At 48.7% G+C, this 16,497-nt stretch overlaps 1 protein-coding gene across 1 annotated transcript in view; it reads right to left on the bottom strand.

The window, feature by feature from the left end:
* The window catches only part of LOC106566319 (plexin-B3), a 415,201-nt gene that overhangs the window by 375,058 nt on the left and 23,646 nt on the right, over positions 1-16,497 (bottom strand). The window lies entirely within an intron of this gene.

Below are 16,497 nucleotides of genomic sequence, written 5' to 3'. Positions count from 1 at the left end.
CTGGTGTCCTTTAGGAGGGGAGCTGTTCTGAGATCATACTTCTGGTGTCCTTTAGGAGGGGAGCTGTTCTGAGATCATACTGCTGGTGTCCTTTAGGAGGGGAGTTGTTCTGAGATCATAATGCTGGTGTCCTTTAGGAGGGGAGATGTTCTGAGATCATACTGCTGGTGTCCTTTTGGAGGGGAGCTGTTCTGAGACCATACTGCTGGTGTCCTTTTGGAGGGGAGCTGTTCTGAGACCATACTGCTGGTGTCCTTTAGGAGGGGAGCTGTTCTGAGACCATACTGCTGGTGTCCTTTAGGAGGGGAGCTGTTCTGAGACCATACTGCTGGTGTCTTTTAGGAGGAGAGCTGTTCTGAGATCATACTGCTGGTGTCCTTTACAAAGGAGGGGAGCTGTTCTGAGACCATACTGCTGGTGTCCTTTATGAGGGGAGCTGTTCTGAGACCATACTGCTGGTGTCCTTAAGGAGGGGAGGTGTTCTGAGACCATACTGCTGGTGTCCTTAGGGAGGGGAGCTGTTCTGAGACCATACTGCTGGTGTCCTTTAGGAGGGGAGCTGTTCTGAGACCATACTGCTGGTGTCCTTTAGGAGGGTAGCTGTTCTGAGATCATACTGCTGGTGTCCTTTACAAAGGAGGGGAGCTGTTCTGAGACCATACTGCTGGTGTCCTTTAGGAGGGGAGCTGTTCTGAGATCATACTGCTGGTGTCCTTTAGGAGGTGAGCTGTTCTGAGATCATACTTCTGGTGTCCTTTAGGAGGGGAGCTGTTCTGAGATCATACTGCTGGTGTCCTTTAGGAGGGGAGTTGTTCTGAGATCATACTGCTGGTGTCCTTTAGGAGAGGAGCTGTTCTGAGATCATACTGCTGGTGTCCTTTTGGAGGGGAGCTGTTCTGAGACCATACTGCTGGTGTCCTTTAGGAGTGGAGCTGTTCTGAGACCTTACTGCTGGTGTCCTTTAGGAGGGGAGCTGTTCTGAGACCATACTGCTGGTGTCCTTTAGGAGGGGAGCTGTTCTGAAACCATACTGCTGGTGTCCTTTAGGAGGAGAGCTGTTCTGAGATCATACTGCTGGTGTCCTTTACAAAGGAGGGGAGCTGTTCTGAGACCATACTGCTGGTGTCGTTTAGGAGGGGAGCTGTTCTGAGATCATACTGCTGGTGTCCTTTAGGAGGGGATCTGTTCTGAGATCATACTGCTGGTGTCTTTTAGGAGGAGAGCTATTCTGAGATCACACTGCTGGTGTCCTTTAGGAGGGGAGCTGTTCTGAGATCATACTGCTGGTGTCCTTTAGGAGGGGAGCTGTTCTGAGATCATACTGCTGGTGTCCTTTAGGAGGGGAGCTGTTCTGAGACCATACTGCTGGTGTCCTTTAGGAGGGGAGCTGTTCTGAGATCATACTGCTGGTGTCCTTTAGGAGGAGAGCTGTTCTGAGATCATACTGCTGGTGTCCTTTAGGAGGGGAGCTGTTCTGAGACCATACTGCTGGTGTCCTTTAGGAGGGGAGCTGTTCTGAGACCATACTGCTGGTGTCCTTTAGGAGGGGAGCTCTTCTGAGACCATACTGCTGGTGTCCTTTAGGAGGGGAGCTGTTCTGAGTCCATACTGCTGGTGTCCTTTAGGAGGGGAGCTGTTCTGAGATCATACTGCTGGTCACATTTAGGAGGGGAGGGGTTCTGAGATCATACTGCTGGTGTCCTTTAGGAGGGGAGCTGTTCTGAGATCATACTGCTGGTGTCCTTTAGGAGGTGAGCTGTTCTGAGATCATACTTCTGGTGTCCTTTAGGAGGGGAGCTGTTCTGAGATCATACTGCTGGTGTCCTTTAGGAGGGGAGTTGTTCTGAGATCATAATGCTGGTGTCCTTTAGGAGAGGAGCTGTTCTGAGATCATACTGCTGGTGTCCTTTTGGAGGGGAGCTGTTCTGAGACCATACTGCTGGTGTCCTTTAGGAGTGGAGCTGTTCTGAGACCTTACTGCTGGTGTCCTTTAGGAGGGGAGCTGTTCTGAGACCATACTGCTGGTGTCCTTTAGGAGGGGAGCTGTTCTGAGACCATACTGCTGGTGTCTTTTAGGAGGAGAGCTGTTCTGAGATCATACTGCTGGTGTCCTTTACAAAGGAGGGGAGCTGTTCTGAGACCATACCGCTGGTGTCCTTTATGAGGGGAGCTGTTCTGAGACCATACTGCTGGTGTCCTTTAGGAGGGGAGGTGTTCTGAGACCATACTGCTGGTGTCTTTAGGGAGGGGAGCTGTTCTGAGATCATACTGCTGGTGTCCTTTAGGAGGGGAGCTGTTCTGAGATCATACTGCTGGTGTCCTTTAGGAGGGTAGCTGTTCTGAGATCATACTGCTGGTGTCCTTTACAAAGGAGGGGAGCTGTTCTGAGACCATACTGCTGGTGTCCTTTAGGAGGGGAGCTGTTCTGAGATCATACTGCTGGTGTCCTTTAGGAGGTGAGCTGTTCTGAGATCATACTGCTGGTGTCCTTTAGGAGGGGAGCTGTTCTGAGATCATACTGCTGGTGTCCTTTAGGAGGGGAGTTGTTCTGAGATCATACTGCTGGTGTCCTTTAGGAGGGGAGCTGTTCTGAGACCATACTGCTGGTGTCCTTTTGGAGGGGAGCTGTTCTGAGACCATACTGCTGGTGTCCTTTAGGAGTGGAGCTGTTCTGAGACCATACTGCTGGTGTCCTTTAGGAGGGGAGCTGTTCTGAGACCATACTGCTGGTGTCCTTTAGGAGGGGAGCTGTTCTGAGACCATACTGCTGGTGTCCTTTAGGAGGAGAGCTGTTCTGAGATCATACTGCTGGTGTCCTTTAAGGAGGGGAGCTGTTCTGAGACCATACTGCTGGTGTCGTTTAGGAGGGGAGCTGTTCTGAGATCATACTGCTGGTGTCCTTTAGGAGGGGAGCTGTTCTGAGATCATACTGCTGGTGTCTTTAAGGAGGGAGGCTGTTCTGAGATCACACTGCTGGTGTCCTTTAGGAGGGGAGCTGTTCTGAGACCATACTGCTGGTGTCCTTTAGGAGGGGAGCTGTTCTGAGATCATACTGCTGGTGTCCTTTAGGAGGGGAGCTGTTCTGAGACCATACTGCTGGTGTCCTTTAGGAGGGGAGCTGTTCTGAGATCATACTGCTGGTGTCCTTTAGGAGGGGAGCTGTTCTGAGATCATACTGCTGGTGTCCTTTAGGAGGGGAGCTGTTCTGAGATCATACTGCTGGTGTCCTTTAGGAGGGGAGCTGTTCTGAGACCATACTGCTGGTGTCCTTTAGGAGGGGAGCTCTTCTGAGACCATACTGCTGGTGTCCTTTAGGAGGGGAGCTGTTCTGAGTCCATACTGCTGGTGTCCTTTAGGAGGGGAGCTGTTCTGAGATCATACTGCTGGTCACATTTAGGAGGGGAGGGGTTCTGAGACCATACTGCTGGTGTCCTTTAGGAGGGGAGCTGTTCTGAAACCATACTGCTGGTGTCCTTTAGGAGGTGAGCTGTTCTGAGATCATACTGCTGGTGTCCTTTAGGAGGGGAGCTGTTCTGAGATCATACTGCTGGTGTCCTTTAGGAGGGGAGTTGTTCTGAGATCATAATGCTGGTGTCCTTTAGGAGGGGATCTGTTCTGAGATCATACTGCTGGTGTCCTTTTGGAGGAGAGCTGTTCTGAGATCATACTGCTGGTGTCCTTTAGGAGGGGAGCTGTTCTGAGACCATACTGCTGGTGTCCTTTAGGAGGGGATCTGTTCTGAGATCATACTGCTGGTGTCCTTTAGGAGGGGAGCTGTTCTGAGATCATACTGCTGGTGTCCTTTAGGAGGAGAGCTGTTCTGAGATCATACTGCTGGTGTCCTTTACAAAGGAGGGGAGCTGTTCTGAGACCATGCTGCTGGTGTCCTTTAGGAGGGGAGCTGTTCTGAGATCATACTGCTGGTGTCCTTTAGGAGGGGATCTGTTCTGAGATCATACTGCTGGTGTCCTTTAGGAGGGGAGCTGTTCTGAAATCACACTGCTGGTGTCCTTTAGGAGGGGAGCTGTTCTGAGATCATACTGCTGGTGTCCTTTAGGAGGGGAGCTGTTCTGAGACCATACTGCTGGTGTCCTTTAGGAGGGGAGCTGTTCTGAGACCATACTGCTGGTGTCCTTTAGGAGGGTAGCTGTTCTGAGATCATACTGCTGGTGTCCTTTAGGAGGAGAGCTGTTCTGAGATCATACTGCTGGTGTCCTTTAGGAGGGGAGCTGTTCTGAGACCATACTGCTGGTGTCCTTTAGGAGGGGAGCTGTTCTGAGACCATACTGCTGGTTTCCTTTAGGAGGGGAGCTCTTCTGAGACCATACTGCTGGTGTCCTTTAGGAGGGGAGCTGTTCTGAGTCCATACTGCTGGTGTCCTTTAGGAGGGGAGCTGTTCTGAGATCATACTGCTGGTCACATTTAGGAGGGGAGGGGTTCTGAGATCATACTGCTGGTGTCCTTTAGGAGGGGAGCTGTTCTGAGATCATACTGCTGGTGTCCTTTAGGAGGGGAGCTGTTCTGAGATCATACTGCTGGTGTCCTTTAGGAGGGGAGCTGCTCTGAGACCATACTGCTGGTGTCCTTTACGAGGGGAGCTGTTCTGAGACCATACTGCTGGTGTCCTTTAGGAGGGGAGCTGTTCTGAGACCATCCTGCTGGTGTCCTTTAGGAGGGGAGCTGTTCTGAGATCATACTGCTGGTGTCCTTTAGTAGGGGAGCTGTTCTGAGACAATACTGCTGGTGTCCTTTAGGAGGGGAGCTGTTCTGAGACCATCCTGCTGGTGTCCCTTAGGAGGGGAGTTGTTCTGAGATCATACTGCTGGTGTCCTTTAGGAGGGGAGATGTTCTGAGATCATACTGCTGGTGTCCTTTAGGAGAGGAGCTGTTCTGAGATCATACTGCTGGTGTCCTTTTGGAAGGGAGCTGTTCTGAGACCATACTGCTGGTGTCCTTTAGGAGTGGAGCTGTTCTGAGACCTTACTGCTGGTGTCCTTTAGGAGGGGAGCTGTTCTGAGACCATACTGCTGGTGTCCTTTAGGAGGGGAGCTGTACTGAAACCATACTGCTGGTGTCCTTTAGGAGGAGAGCTGTTCTGAGATCATACTGCTGGTGTCCTTTAGGAGGGGAGCTGTTCTGAAATCATACTGCTGGTGTCCTTTAGGAGGAGAGCTATTCTGAGATCATACTGCTGGTGTCCTTTAGGAGGGGATCTGTTCTGAGATCATACTGCTGGTGTCTTTTAGGAGGAGAGCTATTCTGAGATCATACTGCTGGTGTCCTTTAGGAGGAGAGCTATTCTGAGATCATACTGCTGGTGTCCTTTAGGAGGGGATCTGTTCTGAGATCATACTGCTGGTGTCTTTTAGGAGGAGAGCTGTTCTGAGATCATACTGCTGGTGTCCTTTACAAAGGAGGGGAGCTGTTCTGAGACCATACTGCTGGTGTCCTTTAGGAGGGGAGCTGTTCTGAGATCATGCTGCTGGTGTCCTTTAGGAGGGGAGCTGTTCTGAGATCATACTTCTGGTGTCCTTTAGGAGGGGAGCTGTTCTGAGATCATACTGCTGGTGTCCTTTAGGAGGGGAGCTGTTCTGAGACCATACTGCTGGTGTCCTTAAGGAGGGGAGCTGTTCTGAGACCATACTGCTGGTGTCCTTAGGGAGGGGAGCTGTTCTGAGACCATACTGCTGGTGTCCTTTAGGAGGGGAGCTGTTCTGAGACCATACTGCTGGTGTCCTTTAGGAGGGTAGCTGTTCTGAGATCATACTGCTGGTGTCCTTTACAAAGGAGGGGAGCTGTTCTGAGACCATACTGCTGGTGTCCTTTAGGAGGGGAGCTGTTCTGAGACCATACTGCTGGTGTCCTTTAGGAGGGGAGCTGTTCTGAGACCATACTGCTGGTGTCCTTAAGGAGGGGAGCTGTTCTGAGACCATACTGCTGGTGTCCTTAGGGAGGGGAGCTGTTCTGAGACCATACTGCTGGTGTCCTTTAGGAGGGGAGCTGTTCTGAGACCATACTGCTGGTGTCCTTTAGGAGGGTAGCTGTTCTGAGATCATACTGCTGGTGTCCTTTACAAAGGAGGGGAGCTGTTCTGAGACCATACTGCTGGTGTCCTTTAGGAGGGGAGCTGTTCTGAGATCATACTGCTGGTGTCCTTTAGGAGGGGAGCTGTTCTGAGATCATACTTCTGGTGTCCTTTAGGAGGGGAGCTGTTCTGAGATCATACTGCTGGTGTCCTTTAGGAGGGGAGTTGTTCTGAGATCATACTGCTGGTGTCCTTTAGGAGGGGAGATGTTCTGAGATCATACTGCTGGTGTCCTTTAGGAGAGGAGCTGTTCTGAGATCATACTGCTGGTGTCCTTTTGGAGGGGAGCTGTTCTGAGACCATACTGCTGGTGTCCTTTAGGAGTGGAGCTGTTCTGAGACCTTACTGCTGGTGTCCTTTAGGAGGGGAGCTGTTCTGAGACCATACTGCTGGTGTCCTTTAGGAGGGGAGCTGTTCTGAGACCATACTGCTGGTGTCTTTTAGGAGGAGAGCTGTTCTGAGATCATACTGCTGGTGTCCTTTACAAAGGAGGGGAGCTGTTCTGAGACCATACTGCTGGTGTCCTTTAGGAGGGGAGCTGTTCTGAGACCATACTGCTGGTGTCCTTAAGGAGGGGAGCTGTTCTGAGACCATACTGCTGGTGTCCTTAGGGAGGGGAGCTGTTCTGAGACCATACTGCTGGTGTCCTTTAGGAGACGAGCTGTTCTGAGACCATACTGCTGGTGTCCTTTAGGAGGGTAGCTGTTCTGAGATCATACTGCTGGTGTCCTTTAGGAGGGGAGCTGTTCTGAGATCATACTGCTGGTGTCCTTTAGGAGGGGAGCTGTTCTGAGATCATACTTCTGGTGTCCTTTAGGAGGGGAGCTGTTCTGAGATCATACTGCTGGTGTCCTTTAGGAGGGGAGTTGTTCTGAGATCATACTGCTGGTGTCCTTTAGGAGGGGAGATGTTCTGAGATCATACTGCTGGTGTCCTTTAGGAGAGGAGCTGTTCTGAGATCATACTGCTGGTGTCCTTTTGGAGGGGAGCTGTTCTGAGACCATACTGCTGGTGTCCTTTAGGAGTGGAGCTGTTCTGAGACCTTACTGCTGGTGTCCTTTAGGAGGGGAGCTGTTCTGAGACCATACTGCTGGTGTCCTTTAGGAGGGGAGCTGTTCTGAGACCATACTGCTGGTGTCTTTTAGGAGGAGAGCTGTTCTGAGATCATACTGCTGGTGTCCTTTACAAAGGAGGGGAGCTGTTCTGAGACCATACTGCTGGTGTCCTTTAGGAGGGGAGCTGTTCTGAGACCATACTGCTGGTGTCCTTAAGGAGGGGAGCTGTTCTGAGACCATACTGCTGGTGTCCTTAGGGAGGGGAGCTGTTCTGAGACCATACTGCTGGTGTCCTTTAGGAGGGGAGCTGTTCTGAGACCATACTGCTGGTGTCCTTTAGGAGGGTAGCTGTTCTGAGATCATACTGCTGGTGTCCTTTACAAAGGAGGGGAGCTGTTCTGAGACCATACTGCTGGTGTCCTTTAGGAGGGGAGCTGTTCTGAGATCATACTGCTGGTGTCCTTTAGGAGGTGAGCTGTTCTGAGATCATACTTCTGGTGTCCTTTAGGAGGGGAGCTGTTCTGAGATCATACTGCTGGTGTCCTTTAGGAGGGGAGTTGTTCTGAGATCATACTGCTGGTGTCCTTTAGGAGGGGAGCTGTTCTGAGATCATACTGCTGGTGTCCTTTAGGAGGGGAGCTGTTCTGAGACCATACTGCTGGTGTCCTTTAGGAGGGGAGCTGTTCTGAGAGCATACTGCTGGTGTCCTTTAGGAGGGGAGCTGTTCTGCGAGTGGTCTTATAAAAAAGTCAACAGAAGTCGATAGAGGGGCCGTTACTGCGTCAATGCCCGCTACAATGGCAATTTTAGGGTGTTGAATAGCCAAAAAGTCGTGATCTTTTTTGGTTATCTGACCAGAACTTAAATACTCATCTAGGACAGTAAAGATAGTTTTCTGAAATTGGGAAGTGGGGTCACTTCAGAGTTTCTTGTAAAAGGTGTTGTCAAGCAGTTGTCTATAAAACTAATTTACATAAACGGTCCTATTCATGAGTACAACCCACCCACCCTTATCAGCAGGGAGGGTAAGGACTGACGTATCAGATTGACCAACCGACCCACCCTTATCAGCAGGGAGGGTAAGGACTGACGTATCGGATTGACCAACCGACCCACCCTTATCAGCAGGGAGGGTAAGGACTGACGTATCGGATTGACCAACCGACCCACCCTTATCAGCAGGGAGGGTAAGGACTGACGTATCGGATTGACCAACCGACCCACCCTTATCAGCAGGGAGGGTAAGGACTGACGTATCGGATTGTAAATCAAGCAAAGCTTGTATTTCATCCTGAGGTAAATTATGGAAAGATTTGTTCTCCTGTTTGTTCTTAATGAGATGAACAACATATTTTTAAACAAGTCTGCAATATCTCTCAATAGAGTGATTGTGATTGGCTGGAGGTACAAAATAACTTTTACTTCAAATTCTTTTTGCATCTGAGCTCCTATAGTTTGCGTTTCTCCTTTATTTTAAGCCATTGGATGTAAACCTAGCTAGAGTCGGCTCGCGTTACCTAGCTAGAGTCGGCTCGCGTTACCTAGCTAGAGTCGGCTGGCGTTACCTAGCTAGAGTCGGCTCGCGTTACCTAGCTAGAGTCGGCTCGCGTTACCTAGCTAGAGTCGGCTCGCGTTACCTAGCTAGAGTCGGCTGGCGTTACCTAGCTAGAGTCGGCTGGCGTTACCTAGCTAGAGTCGGCTGGCGTTACCTAGCTAGAGTCGGCTGGCGTTACCTAGCTAGAGTCGGCTGGCGTTACCTAGCTAGAGTCTGCTGATGTTACCTAGCTAGTCGGCTGACGTTACCTAGCTAGAGTCGGCTGATGTTACCTAGCTAGAGTCGGCTGGCGTTACCTAGCTAGAGTCGGCTGATGTTACCTAGCTAGAGTTGGCTGATGTTACCTAGCTAGAGTTGGCTGGCGTTACCTAGCTAGAGTCGGTTGGCGTTACCTAGCTAGAGTTGGCTAACGTTACCTAGCTAGAGTCGGCTCGCGTTACCTAGCTAGAGTCGGCTCATGTTACCTCAATAAGTAGCTACCAGCAGAGTCAGTGCTAGTAAGAAAAGACTTGCGGCATTAAACAAGATACTCTTTGAAGAGGTAGGTTTTCAGAGGTTTTCCGGACACTACAACCAAAGATGCTGGATAAATTAAGATAGTTCACTCAGGCCCCTTTAGCATTGAAAAAAAATATATATAGTCAGTTCCTGTCTACTTAAGGGGGCAGCTCCCCCAAAGACAACAATATGATAGCAGCTGGATCTGGTCTACTTAGTTCATAGATTTTTATTGAAACAGAAAAATAAAAAGAAGGAGTTGGATGTCTCACTTCCTCTTCCATCTCTGACTAGAACACTTCATATTCTGTAATTCCGTAAATTTTGTAATGGTATAATGGAGGAGCTTCGCATAGAGATACACATATCTCAGTAATGTAACACAAATGTTTTCCTTCCCTGTAAAGAAATGTAGGGAATAGGTGCCATTTGGCACACAATCCTCCTCACAGTGCTGGCCCACAATGCACTGCACATGGCATTCCCTCTGGGACCACTAACCAATCAGCAGTCAGAACATGTCCTACTGCGTTGCCTTCAGACATCACACACACACACACCTCCTGCGTTAGGAGAAGCTGGGGTTATTCGTTCGCCTTCTGTTACCCTTTCCGCCCCGGGGTAAGACGCCTCCGCGCTAGATACAAACACAAACCACCGCGATGTGGACACGTGATCCACCCCTGCGGCCATATTATCCCCCTCCTACCCAGGATGCACAGCTTGTGTCCAAAACACTGACAGACTGCTGTACACATGGCACAGGCACATCAATAGAATCCCTATTTACATACACATCAACATTAGGGAGACCTGGCTGGGAATATTTTACAATGAAAACCACTAGGAACGTTTTTCAGTTGGAATTACATGGGGGCTAGGGGAGGCTGGGCACCCCACCCCCACAACCAATCAGGCACCCCACCCCAACAACCAATCAGGCACCCCACCCCAACAACCAATCAGGCACTCCACCCCCACAACCAATCAGGCACCCCACCCCCACAACCAATCAGGCACCCCACCCCCACAACCAATCAGGCACCCCACCCCCACAACCAATCAGGCATCCCACCCCAACAACCAATCAGGCATCCCACCCCAACAACCAATCAGGCACCCCACCCCCACAACCAATCAGGCACCCCACATCCAATCAGGCATCCCACCCCCACAACCAATCAGGCACCCCACCCCAACAACCAATCAGACCCCATCACCACAACCAATCAGGCACCCCACCCCCACAACCAATCAGGCACCCCAGACCCACAACCAATCAGGCACCCCACCCCCACAACCAATCAGGCACCCCACCCCACAACTAATCAGGCACCCCAACCCCACAACCAATCAGGCACCCCACCCCAACAACCAATCAGGCACCCCACCCCCACAACCAATCAGGCACCCCACCCCCACAACCAATCAGGCACCCCACCCCCACAACCAATCAGGCACCCCAACCCCACAACCAATCAGGCACCCCACCCCAACAACCAATCAGGCACCCCACCCCCACAACCAATCAGGCACCCCACCCCCACAACCAATCAGGCACCCCACCCCCACAACCAATCAGGCACCCCACCCCCACAACCAATCAGGCACCCCACAACCAATCAGGCATCCCACCCCCACAACCAATCAGGCATCCCACCCCCACAACCAATCAGGCATCCAACCCCCACAACCAATCAGGCACCCCACAACCAATCAGGCACCCCACCCCAACAACCAATCAGGCACCCCAACCCCATAATCATGTCTCAGGAAGGCGTTCTGAACAGACCCAGGTGTCTCAGGAAGGCGTTCTGAACAGGCCTAGGTGTCTCAGGAAGGCATTCTGAACAGACCTAGGTGTCTCAGGAAGGCGTCCTGAACAGACCTAGGTGTCTCAGGAAGGCGTCCTGAACAGACCTAGGTGTCTCAGGAAGGCGTTCTGAACAGACCTAGGTGTCTCAGGAAGGCGTTCTGAACAGGCCTAGGTGTCTCAGGTGGGAAGGCGTTCTGAACAGACCTAGGTGTCTCAGGTGGGAGGGCGTTCTGAACAGACCTAGGTGTCTCAGGAAGGCGTTCTGAACAGACCTAGGTGTTTCAGGAAGGCGTTCTGAACAGACCTAGGTGTCTCAGGAAGGCGTTCTGAACAGACCTAGGTGTCTCAGGAAGGCGTTCTGAACAGACCCAGGTGTCTCAGGTGGGAAGGCGTTCTGAACAGACCTAGGTGTCTCAGGTGGGAAGGCCTTCTGAACAGACCTAGGTGTCTCAGGTGGGAAGGCCTTCTGAACAGACCTAGGTGTCTCAGGAAGGCGTTCTGAACAGACCTAGGTGTCTCAGGTGGGAGGTGCGTTCTGAACAGACCTAGGTGTCTCAGGTGGGTGGGCGTTCTGAACAGAGAACAGAAGTCTCTTCTCTTCAACAGAAAACCTTAATCTCTGTGTAACACTTTGTGTCTATGTCCCAAATGACACCAGCCTATTCCCTTAATAGGGCGCTACTTTAGACCAGTGTCCATAGGGCTCTGCGTGTGATTAGGGAGTGTCTCGTTAGTGTGTGAGTGGCTGTCTGTGTGTGTGTGTGTGTGTGTGTGTGTGTGTGTGTGTGTGTGTGTGTGTGTGTGTGTGTGTGTGTGTGTGTGTGTGTGTGTGTGTGTGTGTGTGTGTGTGTGTGTGTGTAAGGTATCTACCCTGAGGACTGGCAGGCAGCACTAGGCATTGTGGGGCTGAGCAGGATCTGGTTTCATCAATAATTCACATTAGCAACATGTTTCATGTTAATTAACTCTCTGTGGAACTGCCTGGTGGAACAGTGGTAGTGTTTAACACAGTACTAATGAAGAGTCTAGCTCTGGGGTGGGCAGCCGGTGTGGGCCCAGGTTTGTAATGTAGCTGAAAGTAGGGGTGGGAAATCTTTCCTGCCAAGGGCTGTTCCACACACGCCTTTTATCCAAACCATTGGACTCTACTACACCGCCCCCCCCCACACACACATACACTGCTGCTGCTCCATATATATATATAGCCATGTTATTACCTGGTACTTCCTGTATATAGCCATGTTGCTACCTGGTACTTCCTGTATATAGCCATGTTATTTCCTGGTACTTCCTGTATATAGCCATGTTATTACCTGGTACTTCCTGTATATAGCCATGTTATTACCTGGTACTTCCTGTATATAGCCATGTTATTACCTGGTACTTCCTGTATATAGCCATGTTATTACCTGGTTCTTCCTGTATATAACCATGTTGTTACCTGGTACTTCTTGTATATAGCCATGTTATTTCCTGGTACTTCCTGTATATAACCATGTTATTACCTGGTACTTCCTGTATATAACCATGTTATTTCCTGGTACTTCCTGTATATAACCATGTTATTACCTGGTACTTCCTGTATATAGCCATGTTATTGCCTGGTACTTCCTGTATATAGCCATGTTATTACCTGGTACTCCCTGTATATAGCCATGTTATTACCTGGTACTTACTGTATGTAAAGCAATGTTATTGCCTGGTACTTCCTGTATATAGCCATGTTATTACCTGGTACTCCCTGTATTTAGCCATGTTATTACCTGGTACTCCCTGTATATAGCCATGTTATTACCTGGTACTTACTGTATGTAAAGCTATGTTATTACCTGGTACTTCCTGTATATAAAGCCATGTTATTTTTACTCATTATTATCATTATTATTCACTGTGTATTTATTCCTCAAGTCACTCTTTCTATTTTCTGTTTTATCTTTAACTCTGTATTGTTGGAAAAGGACCCGTCAGTCAGCATGTCAATGTAAGTCTACACCTGTTGTTTGCTAAGCATGTGACAAACAACATTTCATTTGTAGGCTACAGTCATAGTGTTAAGTAATTAAAAGTCTATATCAGGGGGGCCCGTCTATATCAGGGGTGCCCAATCCCCCTGTTGAACGTCTATATCAGGGGGGCCCATCTATATCAGGGGTTCCCAATCCCCCTGTTGAACGTCTATATCAGGGGGGCCCGTCTATATCAGGGGGGCCCAATCCCCCTGTTGAACGCCTATATCAGGGGGCCCGTCTATATCAGGGGGGCCCGTCTATATCAGGGGGGCCCGTCTATATCAGTGGGCCCGTCTATATCAGGGGGGCCCGTCTATATCAGGGGGGGCCCGTCTATATCAGGGGGGGCCCGTCTATATCAGGGGGCCCAATCCCCCTGTTGAACGTCTATATCAGGGGGGCCCATCTATATCAGGGGGGCCCGTCTAAATCAGGGGGCCCATCTATATCAGGGGTGCCCAATCCGCCTGTTGAACGTCTATATCAGGGGGGCCCGTCTATATCAGGGGGGCCCAATCCGCCTGTTGAACGTCTATATCAGGGGGGCCCATCTATATCAGGGGGGCCCGTCTATATCAGGAGGGCCCGTCTATATCAGGGGCCCCGTCTATATCAGGGGGGCCCATCTATATCAGGGGGGCCCGTCTATATCAGGGGGCCCGTCTATATCAGGGGGGCCCAATCCCCCTGTTGAACGTCTATATCAGGGGGGCCCGTCTATATCAGGGGGGCCTGTCTATATCATGGGGGCCCGTCTATATCAGGGGGGCCCGACTATATCAGGGGGGACCAATCCACCAGTTGAACGTCTATATCAGGGGGGCCTGTCTATATCAGGGGGGTCCGTCTATATCAGGGGTGTCCAATCCGCCTGTTGACTCTGTTATGTAGTCACAGTATTAAATATAGTATTCAAAATATACAATAGCCTAGTGCATGGGTATTCAACTGGGCAGAGGGTCCGCAATTTATAATTTCAATGTTTTTATGAATATTTTTACCTTTATTTTATATATATATATATATATATATATATATATATATATATATATATATATATATAGCAACAACAGGGTAAACATATTTTGTGCCTTCAGAAATTGTTCATACCCCTTGACAAATTACATATTTTTTTGTGTTACTTATCACCCACCCACACAACAACCCATAACGACAATGTGAAAACATGATTTTTTTTTCCCCCCTAAAAATGTATTGAAAATGAAATACAGACCAATCTAATTTACATAAGTATTCACACCCCTGAGTCAATACATGTTAGAATCATCTTTTGTCAGCGATTACAGCTGTGAGTCCTTCTGGGTAACTCTGAGACCTTCGCACACCTGGACTGTACAATATTTGCACATTATTCTTTTAAAGAATTCTTCAAGCTCTGTCAAGTTGGTTGTTGATCATTGCTAAAGAGTCATTTACAAGTCTTTGCCATATATTTTCAAGTAGATTTAAGTCAAAACTGTAACTAGGCCACTAAGGAACGATGTCTACTTGGTAAGCAACTCCAGTGTGGATTTGGCCTTGTGTTTTATGTTATTGTCCTGCTGAAAGGAGAATTCATCTCCCAGCGTCTGGTGGAAAGCAGACTGAACGAGGTTTTCCTCTAGGGTTTTGCCTGTGCTTAGTTCTATTCCGTTTCTATCTATCCTAAAAAACTCTCTAGTCCTTGCCAATGACAAGCATACCCATAACATGATGCAGCCACCACCATGCTCTCTAATCCTTAATGATGACAAGCGTACCCATAACATGATGCAGCCACCACCATGCCCTCTAATCCTTAATGATGACAAGCATACCCATAACATGATGCAGACATCGCCATGCTCTCTAATCCTTAATGATGACAAGCATACCGATAAAATGATGCAGACACCACCATGCTCTCTAATCCTTAATGATGACAAGCATACCCATAACATGATGCAGACACCACCATGCTCTCTAATCCTTAATGATGACAAGCATACCCATATCATGATGCAGCCACCACCATGCTCTCTAATCCTTAATGATGACAAGCATACCCATAACATGATGCAGCCACCACCATGCTCTCTAATCCTTAATGATGACAAGCATACCCATAACATGATGCAGCCACCACCATGCTCACCACCATGCTCCCTAATCCTTAACGATGACAAGCATACCCATAACATGATGCAGCCACCACCATGATTGAAAATATGAAGAGTGGTACTCAGTGATGTGCTCTGTTGCATAAAGTTAATATGGCACATTTTTTGGCACTTTTACATTAGTGTTTTGGAATATTTATTTTCTGTACAGGCTTACTTCTTTCCACTGAGTATGGATTAACGATGATGTTGATCCATACTCCATTTTCTCTTATCACAGCCATTCAACTAACTAGTCACCGTTAAGCATCTGTAGCCTGTGTCTTTGTAGTGACTGGGTGTATTGATACACCATCCACAGTGTAATTAATAACTCCACCATGATCATTGCTTTTTTTAAATGTTAAATTCAGGCTGTAACGCAACAAAATGTGGAAAAAGTCAAGGGGTGTGAATACTTTCTGAAGGCGCTGTACATACACGAGTCATAATATCTTATTTCTAATGATGTCAACTTTATTTCCTAACTCCTAATATTGCAAATGGAGAACGTGGGACGGAGAACGTGGGATGGAGAACGTGTAGTGGAGAACGTGTAATGGAGAGAATGTGTAAAGGAGACGTGTAATGGTGTAATATAGAACAGAGAACGTGTAATGGTGTAATGGAGAATGGAGAACGTGTAATGGAGAACGTGTAATGGAGAACGTGTAATGGTGTAATGGAGAACGTGTAATGGAGAACGTGTAATGGTGTAATGGAGAACGTGTAATTGAGAACGTGTAATGGAGAACGTGTAATGGTGTAATGGAGAACGTATAATGGAGAACATGTAATGGTGTAATGGAGAACGTGGAATGGAGAACGTGTAATGGAGAACGTGTAATGGTGTAATGGAGAACGTGTAATGGAGAACGTGTAATGGTGTAATGGAGAACGTGTAATGGAGAACGTGTAATGGTGTAATGGAGAACGTGTAATGGTGTAATTGAGAACATGCAATGGAGAACGTGTAATGAAGAACGTGTAATGGTGTAATGGAGAACGTGTAATGGAGAACGTGTAATGGACAGGTGTAATGGTGTAATTGAGAACGTGTAATGGAGAACGTGTAATGGAGAACGTGTAATGGTGTAATGGAGAATGTGTAATGGTGTAATGGAGAACGTGACATAAGCTTTAAAAAAAAAGCACCCGGCAGCCGCTGCCTGCTGATAAGCTTTGTTGACTTGGACATAATGTTTTTGCCAACACATGGCTAACCTTTAACCAACTAAACAGCTGTTCTGATAGGCTACGTTAGACTTTACACTTCATCATCCAATTATAATGTGGAGAGGTAACACATCATTTAAAACTAATCTACCAAATCTATTCATT

This window comes from Salmo salar, chromosome ssa13 (genome assembly GCF_905237065.1).
Source record: "Salmo salar chromosome ssa13, Ssal_v3.1, whole genome shotgun sequence".
NCBI classification, from domain to species: Eukaryota; Metazoa; Chordata; class Actinopteri; order Salmoniformes; family Salmonidae; genus Salmo; species Salmo salar.
The sequence above is the reverse complement of the archived record's forward strand: the minus strand, read 5'-3'. Positions and strand labels throughout refer to the sequence as shown.